Genomic DNA, 20847 nt, shown 5'->3' with positions numbered 1-20847 from the left:
GGGGATCTCTGTGAGTTTGAAGCCAGCCTGGTCTACAGAGTGAATCCCAGGACAGCCAGGGCTATACAGAGAAACACGGTCTCAAAAAGACCTAAATAAATAAACAGTATTTTAGAAAATTTAAGTTTACAGAAGTGCTAGGCAGAAAGCATAGGTTTCATGCCCTAGCCTGACAGTCACCCCCATTCAGAACTCACTCCCTGAACCAGTGCGGTAGCTGTTACAGCTGACAGCCCAAGTTCACAGTCCTTGGAACTGGCCACGCCCTCTGTGCGGCACAGCCACTAGGTTTGGACAAGTGTGGAGTGGCGTGGACCCCTCCACCGCAGCGTCATTCTGAATAGTTTCACTCCCTCCACCCTAGAAATTCCCGAGTGTCATTCCCTCAATCTCCCTCCCATGTCTCCATCCAGAGTAACCACAACCACTAATCTTGCCTTGTCTCTAAATATCTGTCTTTTCCAGAAAACTACAGACAGACAGTGTGGTCACAAGTTACAGTCTCTTCAGATCGGTTTCTTTCATTTAGCAATCACGTTACACGTCTCTCCCTGTCATTTTTTTTTCCTTTTCCAGTTTGGTAACTTGGTAACTTACCTTTGTTTTCTAGCAAATAATAGTCCATTATGTAGATATTCCACAGCTTGTTTTCCACTCACCCACTGCCGGGTGTCTTTACTGTCATTGCTTTATTTTTTTAAGGTTTATTTTATGAGGTGCTTTTTCACTTTTTATTCTTTTATCAATAAATGCATTAATTAACTTATCAAAACTTTACTTATTAGCCAGGAGTGGTGGCGCATGCCTTTAATCCCAGCACTCGGGAGGCTGAGGCAGGTGGATCTCTGTGAGCTTGAGGCTACCCTGGTCTACATAGTGAGGGCCAGCCAGGGCTATATGGAAATACCCTATCTAAACAACAATAACAAAAACAAACAAACAAATAAAACCCTTTACTTATTTGTTTCCTTTTCTGTTGTTGTTGTTTTAACATGGGAACAACTGACTGTGACCATCACTTGGGACCTGGCATGAGGCGGTCGAGCCACACAGGAGTGTGTCAGTAGCTGATGGGAAAAGACCTAGAGTAGTGTTGGTGAGGGCATGAAGGAAGCAGAAGTCACTTTGCAGGAGGGAATGTATCAGTACAGGTGCTTGGGAGGACTGTGTGGCTGTACCCACCAAAGCCGGTGTGTTCGTCTGTGATGGGGGTACCTACCAAAGCTGATGTGTTCATCTGTGATGGGGGTACCTACCAAAGCTGGCCTGTTAGTCTGTGATGGGGAAACCCAGTCCTGGCTGCACACTCAATGCATGCAGAGGAAATTCAAAGAACACAGTCAACACCTGGAAGTAATCCAAGAGCCTGTCAGCAGTAGCGGATGTGAGGCAGAGACATCCACTCAGTGTGGTACCCACTATCCTGACAGAGCAGGAAAGGCCACCGGACAAAAGGAGCATTCCCCTTGCAAGGTCTAGAACAGAATCCTCGTTGCTTAGAGGACAGGGGCTCTTTAACCAGTGGGTGTGGTGGTCACATCACACTGGACAGGACACTCAGGGTCAGTGCAAACAACGCACAGCCTCTGCCTCAACTCACAAATGCCAGTGAATCTCGGACTGAAAAACAGCATTCATGCAGGGGCAAAAGCAGCTACAGAGAAACTGGGCCGACATGACCCCACTCCATGTAAAATCATTTGCACATCTGCACTTCACCCACAAAGAATGCCGACATCATCCACGACCCCACGCGTGAGCACCTGCCGCGAGCCCAGCGCCACCCCAAGCCCTTCCACCTTCACAATGGTCTCCTGAGCAGGGACTGCCACTGAGCCTCTCACTCAGAGAAGCCGAGGCACGGAGCTGAGGTAACTTGAAGTCAGGTGGTAAGTGGCACATCTGGATTTGCATCTGGGCAGCAGGCCTCACGTAAACCCGAAACCCTGGTAATTGTCCTCAAGGCTGCATGCCACTGTCGGACACCGCCCAAAATTCACTGGGTCTCGCCATCTTCCCCTACTCCCAACACCAGGGCTTCCCCCATTTCTATGTGTACATATGGAGCCCCCTCTGTAGGGGTGGCCATCTTGATCCCATGTTACCTCCTCCAGGAAGCCTCTGTGACCCTAGGCTGACCCCTCAGCTCCCACTGCCACCCAACTTGAGCCTCATCACGGCTTCGCCTAATTTGAGTTTCCCAACAGCCATTAATTGTCCATGGTTCCTGTCTACCATGGGGCCTGGCACAGGACAGCTAACTCAAGAATGAATACACCCACCAGCAGACCGATGTAGGGATGTCTAGAAGGCTGCTACCAATGAAGGGTGGCAAGAGGAGGGGACGGCCAGTGGGTACTCTATCTCCATCCGTCCTGGGCATCCGTCTAGTAGACAGGTAGTATTTGAGTCTCAGCACTTCCCTTGTCAGGGACCAGAACCTGCTGTCCTCCATCCTCCAGCGCACACTCTCCTCACTCTGCCTAAGCCCCAGTGGGTGGTGTATTAATAAACGGGAGGGAGAGAAGGTCACCCAGCTTGCAAGCACTGAGCCGTCCTTGACTCGGGAGGCACAGCTGAAAGGCGCTGAGGAGGGGGAGCGCTTCGCAGGCCATGTGCATGCTATTTCTGATTCCCAGCTGGACAGCCTGGCCCAGGGCATCTGCTGTGGGAGCCTGGGAAGCCCGGAGAGCAGCGGGTGGAAGCAGTGACCAGTCGCTTGCACCTGACCTGGCCATAACCATGCTGAAAACTCACCCACAGCTCCTCATGGCCAGGTGAGGTGACCTAGCCCCTCAGCCTGGCATCTGAGAAGATCCAGTCACTGCCTGTCTTCCAGTTCGCCACACTGACAAGCAGCCCAGCCCTTCCTCCACCGTGGGTCTTCACACCTGAGGTCCTTCCAGTCAGAAAGGCTGCATCTCCAGGTGTCGGCTCACCCCAGCTTAATTCCCCTGTCTCAGCAAGGACCACTCCTCAAAGAAAGGACCCTGGGCACCACCACATCCTAGTGTCCCTTGTAGGACTTCCCCCTATTTAACAGGTGTCCCTGGGTTCGAAGTCTGAGAGCGGCAGCCTTCTCCTGGACTAAGATTTCATCAGCTCAGAGGACCTTACCTTAGTGTGTCTAGCATTTGGTCCACAGTGGCCATGAGGCCGCATGAAGGGGAGCGTGTTTGCTTTCTGAGATGGAACAGAGGACAGGGGAGCTCAGAGGTGGAGAGCAGGCAGGGAGCAAAGAGTTGGATCATCTTTGTGACCTAGATACGAAGGGTCAGAGAGAGGAAGCCTCAGGGGACGGGGGAAAGGATCACCCACCATGGGCAGAGGAACTATCACCATGTTACACTGGCCACCACCAGTGTCCCCTCCAGCAGCCTGGCTAAGAGCTCAGGAAAGCTGGGACACTGTACCAGGTGTGGCTGCTCCCAGCCCTGCCTCCCCTACCCTGTCAAGTGCAGTCGACACAGATGCTGTACAGAACAGAGAAAGTGGCCTGAATATATCTGCTCCCCAATGTGGGCTGCCCAAAGAGAGTACGGGGCTCATGGTAGGCCTGGGTGGTGGGAGAGTGGGACCACCTCCCCATCACTTACAGCTCTGGCCTGGAAGACACCCTCCGAGCAGAGGCCCACTGTCTGCCCTCCTGCCCAAACTTGCTACCTGGAATGTGGGCCATCCACAAACCAGGCCAGTCCAAAAAAGGAGGATTTCGGGGAGGGAAGGACTCCAGCAGGGTCCCAGAGAGGCCTGGAGGTGGGGAGGCACAAGCATTCTGGTTCCTATGCTTAGTAGGGACGCTGATGGTTCCAAGAATTTATTCTCTTCCTTCTTGGAGCTCTTACAGAGCCCCACACTACATCATACCCTGTACAGAGTACTGGCTCCAGTCAGGAATCTTGTGACCCCAGCCCGTCTTGACCAGCGCTCATTCTCACCGTCTCTCTCTCTCTGCTAGTACCCTGCACTGCTCACCTCTTGGCTCTCTTTCTCAGGCTGGTCTCTCAGGGCAGCCCAGGCCCTTCTGCCAACGGCTGGGGAGGGGCACAGGAGCACATCAGCCGTCTCTTATGCACCTGTATGCAGCAGGTTCTGTTCCCAGCACCTCAGCATTCAGGACCCCACTTCACTCACGAATCAAGCCTTCAAGGCTTTGGGGTATATACAGAGGACCTTTTTTTCTAAGAGTTGTTCCTGTAACCTGATCAAGGTAAAGCAGCTGGTGAGCTGAGCTAGACTTGAGCCCACAAATCCTCATCATCACCTCACTTCCTCCGGGTGGGCAAGCTCTGGTGGCTTCCTCCAGGAGTCCCGGCCTATGGTTTCCCAGGCTTCTTGGGCGACACCCCCTTTCCATTCCTTTTTGCTTTTTCTACTTAAAACAAAACCAGAAAACAAACAAAAACCCCTATTCATGAGAACAGTTGGGGAAAAGTGGCCTGCTGTGGGCACCCCACAGAAGAAGCCCATGGTCTCCCTGGCCAGCCTCCATGTCCCGACCCACTCTCAGCCTGGGAAGGGCAGTGTTCTGAGGCTGGATGGGCTCAGATCTAACTCCAGCTCCACCAGCAGCAGCTAGGTGGCCTCAGGAATGCCACCTTTTCCCTTTGCCTTGTTTCTCCTCCTGAGGGGACACTGTTCTCCTTGCCCAGTCAGTCAAGAGGCAAACAAAGCCATGCTCTGGTCCAGGTGCCATGCCACTTCCTGACCTGGCCATGGGGGGTCTCCACTAAGTTCCTCAGGTGGCTCCTGGAGGTGTTCTGGACAGAACACGTGTGTAACATGGCTTTCAACCACCAGCTTCAGAGCCCTCTCCTCAGGAAGAGAAAGCTAACCAGGAAGTGAGACTGGTGGTAGGCAGGGAGGAGAAAGGGAGAGGGAAGGGGGTGGGCAGGAGGGAGGGAGAGAAGGAGAGAGACAGAGAAAATACATACGAATGAATGAATCCATCTTCCCAAGGGGGCACACTGGGTCCTGGGCCCAGAATGGGACAGGTCCTGCTTCCAGGACCCCTGCTCCACCAAAGGAGTACTGTTGCCCACCTCATTGGTCCTGGGTTGCTCCTCGTGATGGTGGACAAGTACACAGGCAGATCTGACCCTCAGAGACCACTCTTCCCCAGAACCAAACTTAGTACCCTGAGTCCAGCTTCAAATGGTCCTAACTGTCATGTCACCCTTTGGGGCTGAAGATGAATGCCTGCCAGGCCTAAAATAATCCTTGGCACAAGCAGGTGTTTGCATCAGAGAGCACACACCAGCTGCAGGAACAGACAGGCCACACGCCGGGCTTACAGGACAGGAACAAGAGATGAAGCCAGGTATGGGAGCACAAGCCTGTAATCCCAGACCCAGGAGGCGGAGGCAGGAAGACCTTGGGTTCCAGGCCAGCCTGGGTCATGTAGCAACTTCAAGGCCAGTCTGGGCTTCATAGCAAGTCACTAACTCAAGGAATCAAGACAGAAAAGGAAAAAGGGAAGAAGAAACATATTTTGCTTCTGGAAAATATGTTTTCCAGAAGCAAAAACCTTCAGACTCTGGATTTTCCCAGGTTGGAAAGACAGCTCTGACCTCTAGGCCAGCTGACAGAGACCAGCCCACTAGCCTCAAGAACTATGGTGCTAGGCTGGTAGAGGGGCTGACCTCAGAAAGGGTACTGTTCCTAAGACTACAAAGGGCATGGACAGCTGTGTGACGCCAACCTCGCAGTATACCCACTAAGGTGCCACCGTTCCACCTCTCCCCTGCAGCTGCACCTGCGCACACTGCTAGGCTCCACGGTGCCCGGGTACCACTTCTGTGTGCCTGCTGGTGCTTAGACTGACCATCCGATTGCAAGGGCCCTGCATGCTCAGAGATCCCTAGAGTCTAACCTGCTGTGGGGTGCAGGGACCCATGAGGACAGACAATGTAGGGTTCCTAGAAAAGGAGGCCTGTGCTGAGCCTCAGATAACAGGTGTAGGGCCTCCCGGGTGACAGGGACAGTAAAGGCTGAGGCTGGGAGGCAGGGGACACAGAATATTATAAAATACCCTAGTCCTCATGGAGAGATGGAGGAGGAGCAGGGTGGTTGCAAGAGACAGGTGACAGAACATGCCAACTGTCGTGTGGGGGCTGGGTGTGGTCCTAAATCAGACAAAATTGCCTGAGTGTGAGACATGGGAGTAGACCTGAAGAAAGTCTGGGAAGCATTTGGCTGCCGTGGGCTGCAGGAAGAGCCCTAGTTCCTCTTCATTGTTGAACCCTAGGCCCACCAGGAGGGACCCAAAGAGAAGGCTGCCTCTCTGGCCACCTATGGGAATGGCCTCGCCATCCATCAAACCCAGTCTTGCAAATGCTTCCTGGAAATTTTGAGCCACAGTGGGTCATGGTGACAACTCCCAGGCTGCCCACTGCTTGTGCCCCTGCCCTAGCTGGCGTCAGCAGAGGGAAGTGCAGACCGGGTCAGCAGAGGTTGGCCAGTTTTGGTCTTGGCCCTGGCAGGTGGGCAGATAGCCAACATCCCATGCCAGTGCCGGGAAACCTGGCAGTCGCTGGCCAGGAGAGCACTGTGGGCCTGCCCTGCTCTGGAGACATCTATGGCTCCCAAGTTTCTTTCATGGAGAAGCCTCCACACAGAAAAGGCTAGAGAGGGTGCTGCCACACCTCAGGTCACCTTAGGAGAGTCACTCAAGTGTCTGAGAGCAGACTCGGCAGTGGACAAGGGCTCTGAGCGCCAGAGGCAGACATGGGAGACTATACCAGCCCATATCCTGTCAAGTTTCCAGTCCTACTTAGGCGGTTTTACGTCTCTGGACCTCGTTTTCTTTCCATGCCCACAGTCTTCCCTGCAGTCAATAGGACCGTGAAGTCCAGCTGACAAACTCACACCAAGTTCCTCCTCGGGCTCTGCAGACCACATCCTCGGCATGCCATGCTACCCCACCTAAGGGCTCTGTACCAACCTTCCCAGCTTTCCACTTCCTGGAGGGGCAGCCCACCCCGATGCCCAACACTAGCTATGGTATTCTGCGTGGTAGCAGCGCCTGTCACTGCCTTGAGTTTACATTCATCCAGGTTATGTAATGACTGCAGGCCTCCCAAGAGGATCATGGCTCCACAGGGCAGGGACAAGCCACTTGTTCACTGTGTATGCCCAGCATCTGCTCAGGGCAGAGAGCAGGCACTTGACATGTGTTTACTGAATGAATACTTGGGAATAAGAAAAGGAGTAGAGAAGGTAAGCCCCAAGGGATGCCAGTGCCTACATTATCCCTGTCTCGGTATCGAAAGGATCCAGCAATACACAAAAAGCCTGGCCCGAGTGGGGCCAGTCTCTCATGCACACCCGACACATATAGATCCCCTATATGCTGGCACACCCCATCCACATATGTCACAGATACACGTATGGCCCACATGTACCATGCAGATGCCTCCACACACACCATATACACTCCCCCCATACAAACACACTATACATACATACTACATATACTTCTCCACTCTTCACACACGCACCATACATACATGCCAAACACGTCTCCCCTCACATCACACATATGCTACAGATACACGCACACTACCATACACGTCCCACATACCTCCAACATACCACATACTACACACAAACAGCCTATATACATACCACACATATACGTACAAGCACACTGAACATGTGACATCCAACAGGAGCAGCCAAGAGCCCATCAGATCACCATTTACCTCCCTGTGCACCTCCCCATCACACCGAACTCTCTCCGAGTGCCTGGAAGGTCTGTTGACATCCACACACAGGCAGAAATAGGCTTGACCCAGGCCTGAGCAGGACTGCCCCCCCCCCAGGGTCACCCAGAGCTGGCTGCCTCTGCCATTTCCACACAGTCCCTGGGAGGTCTCACAAGTGCCCGGTCCTCTAGGAATCCCTCGCAGTCCAGAAGTGGCAAGTCCCGGAGAAGGCAAGATGTGAGATGCTCACACCTCCGTACTTGTGACCACAGCAGCACCACGTGGGGCCTGGAGATGGGTGAGGCCGAGCCACACCACTCTCATCTCCCAAAACACAGAGAGGAAACTAAGACCAAAGAAGACCAAGGAGCTCAGTCGCCAGGTGGCCTCTCCAGCCTGGACTGTCAGGTATACATACCTGGGTTCAAATCCTACCCTACCATCCACTGACTCAATGCCCCGAGCCCCGAGCCCCAGTTTCCTTGGACAAAAACAGAGTTGAGCACAGCACCCTGTTCCCTCAACATGGACTTCACACATAGAAAACACTGGTGGCTGAGGGCCTGGAAGTCATCGCTCTCCCAGGCAGGTTGCATTCAGCTGGTCAGCCTCCAAAGGGGCCATTACAAAGCTGCAGAATCCAGAGCCCAGCCCCACACAGTACAAGCTATTGAGCAAAGGAGGGCACTGGAGCCTAGGGACCAGCAAGACCTGGCACTCAGAGCCTCCAATGAGCTCCAGCACCCAGGGGATCCAGCAGAGCTAAGAATGTTGGGCTTTGCGACAGCCGGGGGAGGCAGGCAGGCAGCTGGGGTGGTGGGAAGAACCTTTCCCCCGTTTTTAGCAAACCTGATCCCCGTTTCCAAGCTGTGCTCCACAGTCCGTGGTCACGTCACTATCACAGCACCCAGTCGGCCTGCAGGAGGTGGGAGTAAGAGCCCCCACCCCGCATGGGCTGGAGGACAGAGGGTGGCGGGGAAACCAGGCAGCTGTCAGGGTGAGAACATAACACCAGGCTCCTGGTACCTACTGGAAAGAAGTCCATCTTAGTTCACCCCTGCAGGGCCAGAGAGTTGAGCTGAAAAAGACTCAGATGACACCCTAGCCCTCCCCCCCAAAGAGATGGAGACCACGGAGTCCAGAGAGGTGCCAGGTCCTGAGCCAGGAAACACAGCAACAAAGCAACAAGTTCTCCCAGTCCCCTAAGGACACAGCACACTCCATACAGATGTCAAGAAAAAGGCTCCATGACCTACCAGCAGCCTGTCTCTCCACAAAGACAAATGCCTAAATCCAATAGGCCAAGTGCTCAAAGCCCCAAGACCAGAACTTTGGGGTGCATGGTGTCCCAGTGCCTCCTAATCAGAATGGCTTCCTAATCATGTCTGGGGCCCCATGCAATGCTGGGTACACAGTAGGCACTCAATTTATGCCTCAGTAGGTCTTGTTCCATTCCTGTAACACCACAGACTCTCACCCCATCCTGGGCTTTCTCATGATGACCCCCCTAGAGCACCAAATGGCCCTCTGACCATGTGTGAAGTCCAGTCCTAGAGATGGGTCTCTGGACCTGTCCCTAGGGGCCTGCTGTTCTGTTTCAGAGGAAGTCTGCTTCTTAACAGAAAGATCCTGCGAACTAAATAGCTGATAGCTTCTTTCTTCTCCCCGGTGGCTGGTAGTTGTGGCCACTTCTCATCATGTAACCTACTTAACCCTCTGGAAATTTTAAGGACAGGTCACAGCCCCCTTCAGTAAGCCCCACGTCATGGTGACCATAGTATTCAGAGCTCAGACCAAGTCTATGGTCAGACTGAGAGTGGTAGCTGCTAATGCTTTCAAATTCCAGGGATGCCATGGGGCTGCTTGCCTACCAGGTGGGCTTCTACCTCCAATGTATATGATGGGATTCCCCAAGCCAGGAAGGAGCCTCCTACAGTTGATCCCCATACACCTGACACTCCACCTCCACCTCTTGCTGGCGAATGAATGGGAACTTCAGGATCCCCAGATGATGGGCTAAGGTACACCTCTAAACTCACTTAGATCCAAATACCGGCAGTATCAAGGCTTTGCCATTTATGCGGCCTTGGATCACTTAAAGCTCTCCGTGTCCAGTTTCCTCACCTGTAAAATGGGGCTAATAAGATTAGGGGGTGGTAGAGACTGAGGCAGACGCAGGGGGCCTGGAGTCAGTACTTACTATACGGCGGGCTTAGAACCATACTTTGCTCTGGGAGGTGGTCAGTGATGTTCTGTCAAGAGGATGGCTGTTTTGTTTTGGTTTTGTTTTTTTTTTAACTGTCAGCTGCTGATAACGGCTGTTATTATTATTATCATTGTCAACATTAGCAGGAATCCCCAAGCCTGGTTTTGCAACCAGCCCTGGTGAGGGGTGTAGCAAAATTCTCCAAACAAAATGTGCTTCCATTCATTTTGGGTTTTTGAAAAGGCCACGTCAGACAGCTAGCTCGGTGGGGAGGAGGCGGCATTGCGAAACCCAGCACAGAAGGATCCAGGCTGCTCCTCAGCTCAGGAAGTGATGTGCAATCTACTCAAGGGAGGCCTTGACACAATGGCCACCCCCTAGGGCCCACTGATTGGGGTTCCTGGACTGTGGGCCTACTCTCCACACTGTGAGTGACCATGGGCAGCCCCTGCACCTCAGTTTCTTCATCAGTCAAGTGAAGGTATTTCCTCTCCGCTCCTACTAAGGGGATAACTAGAAAATGCGGAAAGTAAATGCATCTGCAAACCGCAGAGTGCTCAGCATACCCTAAAGGCTTCAGTCTTGGCCTGAGGTTGTTGCCAGGAGACTGCTGAGTAGGTGGACAAAGAGAATCAGCAACAACCCCACCACCAGCACCATGAACCACATATACAAAAGAGAGGGAGTCAAGTGTGGCTCAACAGCCAGCCACAAGAGTCCAATGGAATGAGCGTATATTTGACTTGGCATCCTCCACCAAAAGAAGCCCTGCTAGGTAACAGCCTTACCCAAAAGGTGCCCAGTCAGAGTTCACCTAACAGTCTGGTCTCTACCTAAGCCCTCATCTTCACCCCTTCACCTCTAGAAACCACCAAGCCTATCACTCTGTGGACCATAGCCCTGGGCCTGTTCAGACACAGTACTTGAAATTTCCTAGAGTGACCAAGCCCCACTCCGCACCCTGTACTGCTCACAGAAGCAGTCAACCTTCACGACCAGTGTCCCCTAGGACCACTGTTACCTCTTATCAGGTCACAGGCTGCCTTCCTGATTTTATGAATTCCAGTGAGGTATTCAGTTGGCAGGGGCTTGATCCTCCAAACCCAGACCGGCACATGTCCTCTAGGGTATTTCCAGCACTGGACAGCATGGGTCCCTGGGACAGGACGAGAGGCAGCTTACATACTGGACCTCCTCTGGCTTGACTCTATGTCCCCCAGCCTAACACAGCACTGGGCACTGAGTGGAGCAGGAAACACTAGTGGCCCAAAAAAGGAATGGCAGATGATAAACCAGAGGGACAAGCCAGAGGACCCATAGTTGCAACAAGGGGTAACTAGGGAGGCAATTGATGTGAACACATGAACTGATACAGGAACAGATGCCAGACAACAGGGTCACAGGGATGCCCAAAGATGCAGGGTCTATGCAAGCATGACCTCAGCCTCTGCCAGAACCTCTGGACTCCCACAGACACACTGGGATTTTAGAGGCCACAAACCTATGACTCCCACAAGACTGCCAAATGCCTCTGGGTGTACAGAGCCAGCTGGAGGCAGGAACTCATAGGAACAGTCTTGTGGGCAACTGGACCTGGCTAAGTCTCCTTCATGCCCATTGCCCAGTCCTCCACTTGGAACGGTCCAGTTCATACTCACCCACTCATTCAAACCAAAGACATAAAAATAAAAAACAGGGAAGCTAGCAGGAAGTGCGACGCTGCCCCTCCCACACCAATGGTGTGCAAGACACGAGCAGTAAAGCAGAGGTCTTGGGGCTGCCGAGATGTTGAATGAGACAGACTGGCCTGGGCATTGAGGATGCTTTCTTCTAAAAGTAATGTTTAGGATGAAGCTAGGCTGATGAGCGTAGTTAAGAAGGTGAAGTGGGTGTGGGGGTGCGTGCAGAGAACTCAGCATGCTCAAGGACCCTCAGGCTAAAGGCAACTTGAACTCAGTCCAGGATCTGAAAGCAGGCCAGAGAGGCCAGAGCCAAAGTGAGAGAGGGAGGTGAGGGAAGAAGAGACAGCTGAGAGGTAGCTGCTGGGGAAAGGAGGATGGGCTTCATCCTGGGAGCTGCAGGCATTTATTGGGTACCAACTATACGCTTTCCCAAAAAAGAAAATCTGAACTCAGATTTTATTCATTCGCATCTCGGAATGTTTAAATGGAAATACTGAAGTGCACTGGAGTCCGAGAAGGCTATTTTTAAAGGCTTTTTCAAATAAACGAACCCCCACCAATCACAGCTGTATGGGAAGGGAGGGACCACCTGCTCTCTGCAGGCAGCAAGTGCACCGGACACTATCCCTCAGTGTGTAGATACTCTGGCATTTATGAAGCCAGACGCCTGTGAGCCACAAAATCCTAACAAGATGCCAGTGGGTGCCCCGATACACTAGATACGTCACTGAGTCCTCTGGAAGCTCCAAGTACACGTTCCACCCTCAGCTCCTAAGTGCTGCGCAGGCTTCCTTCAAAATCAGCAAGCTCGGCTGCCAAGCAGCTCTGCGCCCGGGGCACAGCCCTCAAACCTGCAGCTCATCTCTGTCTGACACCAGCAGGATGCTTCCTGGGTTCCCGGTTCTGTAATTCAGTCATCAGGCCCTGCCTACCCGTCACTTTCTCTTGAGTCTGGGCCCTGCCCACCTCTCCAGTGCCCAGCCCAGCTCCACCTGGCCTAGGGCTTCACGAACACCCCTTACAGGCACACCGGGCATTCCCCAGCCCCAGGAGAATGCCCGCACTCTATCCCACCCCTACCCCAACAGACACAGGCACACACGCTTGGCCCACGTGCACTGACAGCATCTTTCAGAAGCTACTGGGAACATACTTGGAGCTTGTTGAGCAGCCGCTGAAGCCCAGCTGAGGGGGAGGGTGGCCCCCAACAGCGGTTCCTAACACTGGAGCCTCAGCCATCAGCCCGGAAACGAGCTCTGCGGCCCCACCCAGTCCCGCTGTCTTTAATAGTCTGGCTCTGGCCCCTCGGGCCACCCTTGGCCCAGGCAGCCCACAGTTCTCTATACCAAAGGAGTAGGGGAGAGAGAGGTAGCCACCTGAGGGACAGAATTCTACAGACCCCTCCAACAGGAATTCTGACATGGCCCTGTTCAGCCTTTGCCATCACCTCTAGCCTTGCAGAAAACAGTGCCCTCCTCCAAGTGAAACCACAGAGGCAGAAGGACCCGGACCCTCCCCCACTTCACTGGAGGTGCCAGGAGTAGAGGCGGGGCAGTCCAGCCTCCTTAGGGCTGGGGACTGCAGCCCCCTCCCCCTCTGTCATTCCTACTTTCAAGCAGGTGGAGATGCTGGGACACCCCCCACATCAGCGCAGCTCTCCAAGCGTGGGGTTCCCCATCCTCAGGGTACCTCCGCCACAAACTGGCCTTCACCCACCCACCTACCCTTCCCCCATTCCATCCCCCCCCCCACACACACACAACATCAACAGTCTGTGACAGCCCCACACGGGCAGTGTGGAAGAACGCGAGAAAGGAGATGGATGAAGGCTGGATAGGGAATCCGACAAGGCAGGTTCTACCCAAAGAGGCCCGGGGACCATCACTTGCCCAGGTAACACATGTCCCCTCCCAGCAGGCCCAGCACATCTGGACCCAGCTGGCCTCTGCAGCCACCTGGTCTACCCTCCACCCGCTCTGCACGCGAGCCCTCTTTCCCGCGGGGCGCCGCACGTGGGGGACTCTGGTGGCCATGTGAGCACCCCCCCCCCAGCCCAGGTGCCAGGGTCGCCGGGCCCCTCCCGGACACGCGAGCGCGCGAGGGCGATGCGGCGCGGGGTCGCTCACCCCCTCCCCGGATGCCGGGTCCAGAGGAGAGCCCGGGAAAGGGACACGAGCGTGAGGCAGGCTGAAGGCAAGGGAGCCCATACCGCACCGACACGCGGCCGGGAGGGGGCTGCAGCGGCCAGTCGCCTGCGGATGAAGGGCCGGGAGCGGTTCCTGCACCCCAGCATCGGAGGGGCCGGCCCGCATCGTGCTCCAGGCCCCGGCGCCCTGGCCCGTTGGAGAATCCAGGAGACACCACCGCTGTGCGTCTGTTCCCGGGGCTGCCCGGGGTCTAGCCTCGGAGGATGGTCTTGACGCGTGCCACCCCCGCGCGCTCACCTGCGCCCGTCGCTCGGCCGCCTCGGTCCGCTCGGCCTCTGCGCTGCGCCCGCTCCGCTCCGCTCGCTCTCTCTAGCGTAGCTCGCCTAGGCCCTGGCCCCGGCCCTGGTCCCGGCCCGCGGGCGCCCCATGCCTCTCCTCCGGCCGGCGCGGCGCCCCAGATGCGGCTGCGGGAGGAGGAGCCGCGCGGCCCCGGCTCCCCGAGAGCGCCGGGGAGGGGGCGGGGGGCGGGGAGACGCGCGCGGGGGAGGGGGCCGCGCGGCTGCGCCCAAAACCAGGCGCGGATCCGGCCGGGGGCCCTGGGCTGCGGGGGACCGCGGGGGCCGCTCGGGGCCCGGCGCGCCGCCCCCGCCGCCGGCCCGAGATGGGGGAGGGGCGCCGCGGCTGCGAGCGCTGCGTGTGTAGCTGAACGAGCGCTTGGGAATCTGCGACCGGTCGTCCAGAGAGGGCAGGCTACCGGAGCGAGGGTACACAGCGCGGGCCGCGGTGGCGCGCGAACTTGGAAACCCGGGTTGTTGAGTGGGTCGGCAGGAACGTGTGTTGGCGGTGGCTGCGCTCACTGTGAGGAAGGGAAACTGAGACTCGAAAAAGATGAGGCTGGTTTGGGTCGCCCCGCGGGAGTCAGGCTTCTAACCGCCCCTTTCCCCCATAAGATTCCTGCCTCTAGGATCGGGTGCCCCCTCCCGGTGACCCGCTTCCTTCAGAACCCTTGTCTTGAGCAGCAGTACCTGGCTAAACGCGCGTCTATGGAATTCGTGGCTGGGCACCTGTCCTACCTCTCCTGGAGGCTCTCCCTGAGCCCGTGTTTCCACCTGCACAATGGGGACAACACAGGATCTAGCTCCTTAAGAAACCCAAAAGACAATGAGTATATAGACAAGCTCTCCTTGCTGGATCATGGCTCTCAGTAGGTGTCAAATGGATGCACCTCCTCCCCTGGCTCCCACACAGCCGTCTCTGGAGAATACTAGGTGTGCAATCAAGGTTCCTCGCTGCCCTCTTTCTTCTCTTTCCCTGCCTGCCCACCCTCCTCACATCCCTATCCTAGAAGCCACCCTTCCCCCTTTCCCTGAGCCTACAATGCCCTCCCACCATCTCTCACTGACAAACTCCTACTCATCCCTCAAGACCCAGAGCAATTTCATGTACCAGCTTCTCACACTACTGGTCCACCCATGCCTCCCTTTCCTCCCCACTCCTGGGGTGGGGGTTGGGGGCGGGGTTGCTCAGGTGTACTTGGACTCCCAAAAACTGCAGCTAAGGACTCAGAGGAGACACACCATGACTCATGTTGCCCGAGATGGCTTCCTGGCAAAGGTGGGCAGAGGAGAGGTCAGTTTGGAGGGGTGGCTGTAGATTCACAAAGCTGTTGGTAGAGAACAAGGGGCCCCGGTAACTAGGAAGAGCTCCATGGGGCTGAGATGTCCTCGGATGGGGCTGGACAGTGGCCGTGTGCTGTGCAGTAGTTGGCTAAACCCATCAGGTGTAGGCCTCCCAATGGGGCTCCAAAGGCTCGCTCACCGATGCTCGCTCACAGCACCACTGCCTATAGATGGAAAGCTGGACACAGCCCGAACAGCCGTTGTCTGGAGCCTGGGCAAACAGTGACCACAAAAGGCTGTCCCCATGCCATGAGCCTCCAAACATCTGTGAGAATGAGTCACAAAACCACACTGGCCTTGTGAAGATGCAGAGATGGACTTTATGATTTGTGAGCTTCGCCTAAGTTCAATGCAATCGTATATATATATATATATATATATATATATGAATTTTTTTAAAAGCAAGCTCCAGACAGGAAGAGCCAGATACATAGTTGGAAAACATGTAACACAATACAATGCAATGTATTATTTGGGGACACATGCATATGTAATCTAAGTATAAAAACACTCACTGGAATGATGAATAGCAAATTTTGGCAAGTGGTAGCCTGAGGGTCAGGGGACAGGAGTGTGATAGAGGCTTCAGTGTACTTGAAATGACTTATTTCTGAAGCTGGAGAGGGTGTGCATGAGTGTTTGTTATGCTGTTACCCATTTGTAAGCCATTTCTTTTATGTTGTGATAATACTTCTTGTTAGAAGTCAAGCACTGTCTCAGAAGGGAGTGGGGAGTCGTTGCTGGTTCTTGAGTAGGCTTATGACATGGACACTGACTGGAAGAGGCAGGAGAGGCCAGAGAGGCAGCTGAGGCTGTGCAGGGGAGGGATGGGGGGTTGAGTAGGAGTGGGAATGAGATTATGGGAGGCAGGGAAGGATGAGAGAGATTGAGGGAGATCACAGCCATGCTTGGGGAGGGGTCACAGAGGCTGGACAGGGTGCGAGGGTGAGCTGTAGGGTCTGCTACACTCTACACCATGGAGGAAAGATGTCCCCATGAGGCCAGATCTTCTCATTTTTCTAAGACAAACCAGCAATGCAGACATTTTAATTCATTTTTAGTTAATATACAAAATAATAGGCTCATGCTGAAATCTTACACACTTCATCGCTGTACTCGCCACCCCCTCCCCCTCCCTTCCCCCACTCCTCTCCCTCCCTCACCAGCCTCCCTTCTCCATTTCAGTTTTCATGCCACATGAGTATAATATGCATGCATTGAAATGCAGATTCTCCGTATCTGCGAAAACACACGCTGCTTGTCCAAGGCTGCCTTATTTTGCTTACCATGTTAGCCCCCAGTTCCACCTACTTCCCTGCAAAGGACATAATTTCCGTCTCCTAATGACTGGATGAAGCTCCCCTGTGTATAAACCACATTCTCTATATATATAATCAACAATTCAGACTCTTTACAAATGTAAAAATTTCCTGAAAAGTATGGCAAGTGAATTAGAATATTTTTACCTCTGGAGGGCTGAGTCATGCTGGTCTACAAGGTCCTCGGTGAAGGTGAAGCTCCCAGGAGGGAAATGAAGGGACAATGACACTGAGTTTTCCTGTCTGTGAGGCTGAGGAGCAACAGCCTAGGGGGGCTTCCTGGAGGCGGTGACAAGGAGTCCTGCAGGGAGGGGTTGCCTCCAGCTGAGAAGACAGAAGTCACAAAGGCGGAGTTGAGCTAAGTGAAAGAAAACAGAACAGAGGGGTCACGAAAGGGACTCGGTGGACATGATGCCTTGTTAGATATCGGGATCCTGGACCAAGGTCATGACCAGATGTCGCTGCCCATGGACAAGCAAAGATGACTAAGACAATCCCAAAAGTTAGCGAGGATGAAGATCAGAGGCAGCCCTAACATGCCCTTGGAAGGAGGGGAGGCTGGAACACCCATGGGGACCCAACAGACTCTCTGGTGCCATGTGCATGACTTCTCAAACATGACCCCTCAGGGGTCTTTCAAAAATGCAGAACCCGAGAGTCTGTATGACTTCCTAGGGAAGCCAGGGCTGCAGTGGAGGTGGGAGGTGTCCAGGAAGGTGCACAGACACCGTGTGTAATACAGAAGAAGACCTGAATGCAATCCAATTAGCAACCAATGGGAGGGTAAATCAATAAGTAAATAAATAGCGGTATAGATACGCACGGCCTGTAGAACGACAGAATCAAAATCACACACAATAAACAGATTCTCATCAACAGTCCTGACAAAAGCCTACACAATGTGGTAGCTGTTAACATAAAGTCAATAAGCAAGTGAAAAGAAAGGCATATTATTTGGATACTCATACACTAATGAGATTGAAAACGAGGCGCGGGGAAGGAAGCTCATGTAATATGGGGTGCTCTAGACCATTTGAACTCCATGCCTGCGCCAACGCACATCATGAAGGCAGGGCTCTTAGCTCCATGTGTATCTGAGAAGGCAGGGAGAGGGTGCACTGGTGAAGTGCCTGCTGTGTGAGCATGGGGACCAGAGTTCAGATCCCCGGGATCCCTGTAAGAAGTGGGGGGAAAGAAGAGGGATGGGAGGATCCCAGAGGCTTGTTGGTCAGCCAGTCTAGACAGACTGATTAGCTTTTTCTTTTGGTTTTTCGAGACAGGGTTTCTCTGTGGTTTTTGGAGCCTGTCCTGGAACTAGCTCTTGTAGACCAGGCTGGTCTCAAACTCATAGAGATCTGCCTGCCTCTGCCTCCCGAGTGCTGGGATTAAAGGCGTGCGCCACCACCGCCCCGCTCAGACTGATTAGCTTTAAGTCCAGTGAGAGACCTTATCTCAACAAATGAAGGTGGAGAATGACTAAGGAAAGATATCCAACACAGGTACACACGCACCCCTACACACTAACAAGATAACATCTCTCTCCTCCCCCCTCCCTCCCTCCTTTCCTCTCTCTCTCTCTCTCTCTCTCTCTCTCTCTCTCTCTCTCTCTCTTTCTCTCTCTCTCTCTCTCACACACACACATCTGTCATCCCAACACTAGAGAGGATGAGGTAGGAGTAACAAGGCAGTTCAAAGTTAGCCTAGCCTGGGCTACACAGTAATTTCCAGGCTAGCCTATGTTACACTATGAAACCGTGTCTAAGGAAAATGCAAAGTAAGGAGAGGAGATGGAGCCCTGTTTAGGAGATGGTGATTCAGTCCCCATACAGCCCTGTTTGGGAGATGGTTATTCAGTCCCCATACAGCCTGGCGACTGTGAGCAACCAGGGGTCTGCGAGCAAGAGGTACAGGAATTACAAGACAAGGGGACATTTGTCTGACCTAGCCCAGAGACCAGAAGGGAGCCAACATGGTAGAGAACAGGTGATGGCACCCCAGCCCTCCAAGATCACCCCACTCCTGCCATCAAGCTTGCCAACTCCCACCAGAGCCATGGGCTTCAGAATGGACTCTGGAGGAGGATGCCTGACCCAAGATTGGAAATATCCCTAATAGGGAGCCCACTTGGCGGAAGGTAACATCTAGTCTTCAGTGGTGATCTTCCTAGACAATAACAAGGCCTGGTTTGCCCAGATGGGTCAAGATAGTCCTGGAGAATGCCCAGTGCGAGCCCCACAAGAGCACAGGCTGGACCAGGTATTCAATCACATGACAAGAGGGGAGCTCCCAGGATATCCTGGGTCTCGGGTTTCTGCAGGGAGTCTCCTCCCAGATCTCCTGCCCCAGGCTCCCCTTTCCAATCCATCCTTCATGTCAACCCTCAAGAAAGTGTTCTGCGCACGTCTCTGGCTTCCCTGCTGGAAACCCAGCCTAGCTCCCTGCACCCAGAGTAGAGCTTGAACTTTGGAACCCAGGATTGGCAGCTCCTCCCTGCAACTCCTGGAGCTCCCCTCACTCAGACCTAGTGACAGCTCATGACTCAGGTCTAGACTGCAGCTCCTTTCTGAGACACCCGCGCCTTTACCTCCTTTCCCGTCACATGCTCACCTTCCAAGCCACGGCTTCAGCATCGCCCACCCAGAGGTGGTCCTGCTTCACCTGAAAACACAATAAAGACACACTTGTCTGGAACACTGTGGCGAGCACCAACCCTGGACTCCAGCTTCAGCGGCAGTGGACAGCGCCTGACCACATCACCGCTCTTCTCTGCCTGGCCGTGTTGACTGCGTTTAGATTGCTCAGGTCAAGCCCAGAACAGCTGGGAGTACAGAGGGCTCAACACCCCTCGGAATAAGCTTTGAAAGCTTGCAGGAAAGTCATAGCTAAAGACCTAGCCTCTAGTCTTTGGGAGAGGTGGCTCTGGGAATGAAGTGGTCACCTGCTCCCTAGTGCACATTTGTTAACCCCTCCTGCACTTCCGCATCCTCTTCCCTCCCTCAGGCCACCTCCATCACCTCCCAGATAGCTACCTACACTCAAGCGCCTGGTTTGAGGTCTGCTTAGGGGGACTCAGGCCGACAGTGAAACTGGACATAGCTCCTTGAGGCTCAGGATTACCGCAAGTTCTTCTCAAATTGAAGAATTTGTCAGACTTGGTACCCACCAGGATCAAACCTCTTGTATCTGTGTGACTTCATGCCCACTGGCTCAGTCAAAGCAAGGAGGAGATTCTTCTTAAATTGCATGTATGTGTGTGTGTGTGCGAGTGCATGTACGTGTGTATGTGTGTGTGTACCACAGCATGTGGGGGGTTGGAGGACAGCTTGCAGCAATCAGTTCTTTACCATGTCAGTTCTGAGGTTGGAAGGGAGGACATCAGGCTTGGTGGTAGGCACTTTACCTGCTGAGCACCTTCAACTGCCTACCAACAGGAGATTCTGAAACCGTGAGTAAAATCTCTCTTAGCACACGGGTGACGAGGACTATCCTCTTCCTGTTCACCAGCATTTCCCAATATGCCTGGATCCCTCTGCTTGCTCTTGCCATCTTCTCATTGCGGAAGGAGTGTGGACGGCGGGAACAGACCTGGACTCTAGTCCTGGGTATGGTACAACTGGCTATGACTGCAACCCACCTCACTGGGCCTCAGTTCCCAAGAGCGGAAGGTGGACACGAGCACAGACATCTGCGTGGCAGGGGTTACGACTTGTACAGCCAAAGCACATGGCAAACTGCAGAGTGGATTTTGAGGCTGAGCTGTCACTGTCACTGTCCCTGGGGCTGGCACCAGGCCTGGCATGGAGGAGGTGCCTGAGAAATGTTTGGAGAACAAGCTGAAGCTCGGAATGGAAATTCCGCGGTGTTTCCTCTCATTCATTCGCTCGCTCATTCGGCATTTTCACGGATACCCATCCAGATGATGCCTCGGGCATTTGTGGTCTTTGGAGGAAACTAGAGAGAGAATAGCTGTCTCAGAGGGACCCCAGCCCATCACCCACAGTGTGGAGAGATGTGACATGGAGTGATGTAAACTGAGGCACAGAGGAGGGCAGGGAGGACGCTCCATCCTGAAGGCATGTGAAGAGGCAAGTGCCAACAGATCACGGAG

At 54.0% G+C, this 20847-nt stretch overlaps 1 protein-coding gene across 7 annotated transcripts in view; it reads right to left on the bottom strand.

Moving 5' to 3' along the window:
- Positions 1–14178, bottom strand: part of Dlgap4 (DLG associated protein 4) — a 150442-nt gene extending 136264 nt beyond the window's left edge. For 3 of the 7 annotated variants that reach the window (XM_075962768.1, XM_075962771.1, XM_075962765.1), the window contains exon 1: positions 14039–14178. The gene's annotated coding sequence lies outside the window, so the exon portion shown is untranslated. Of the gene's footprint in view, positions 1–13720 lie in introns of all 7 variants that reach the window. The other 4 variants (XM_075962769.1, XM_075962766.1, XM_075962770.1 and 1 more) reach the window with 3 other exon arrangements.
- Between the last annotated feature and the right edge of the window lie 6669 nt (positions 14179–20847).

Source organism: Microtus pennsylvanicus, chromosome 2 (genome assembly GCF_037038515.1).
Source record: "Microtus pennsylvanicus isolate mMicPen1 chromosome 2, mMicPen1.hap1, whole genome shotgun sequence".
NCBI classification, from domain to species: Eukaryota; Metazoa; Chordata; class Mammalia; order Rodentia; family Cricetidae; genus Microtus; species Microtus pennsylvanicus.
This window is presented reverse-complemented; position numbering and strand designations above follow the sequence as displayed.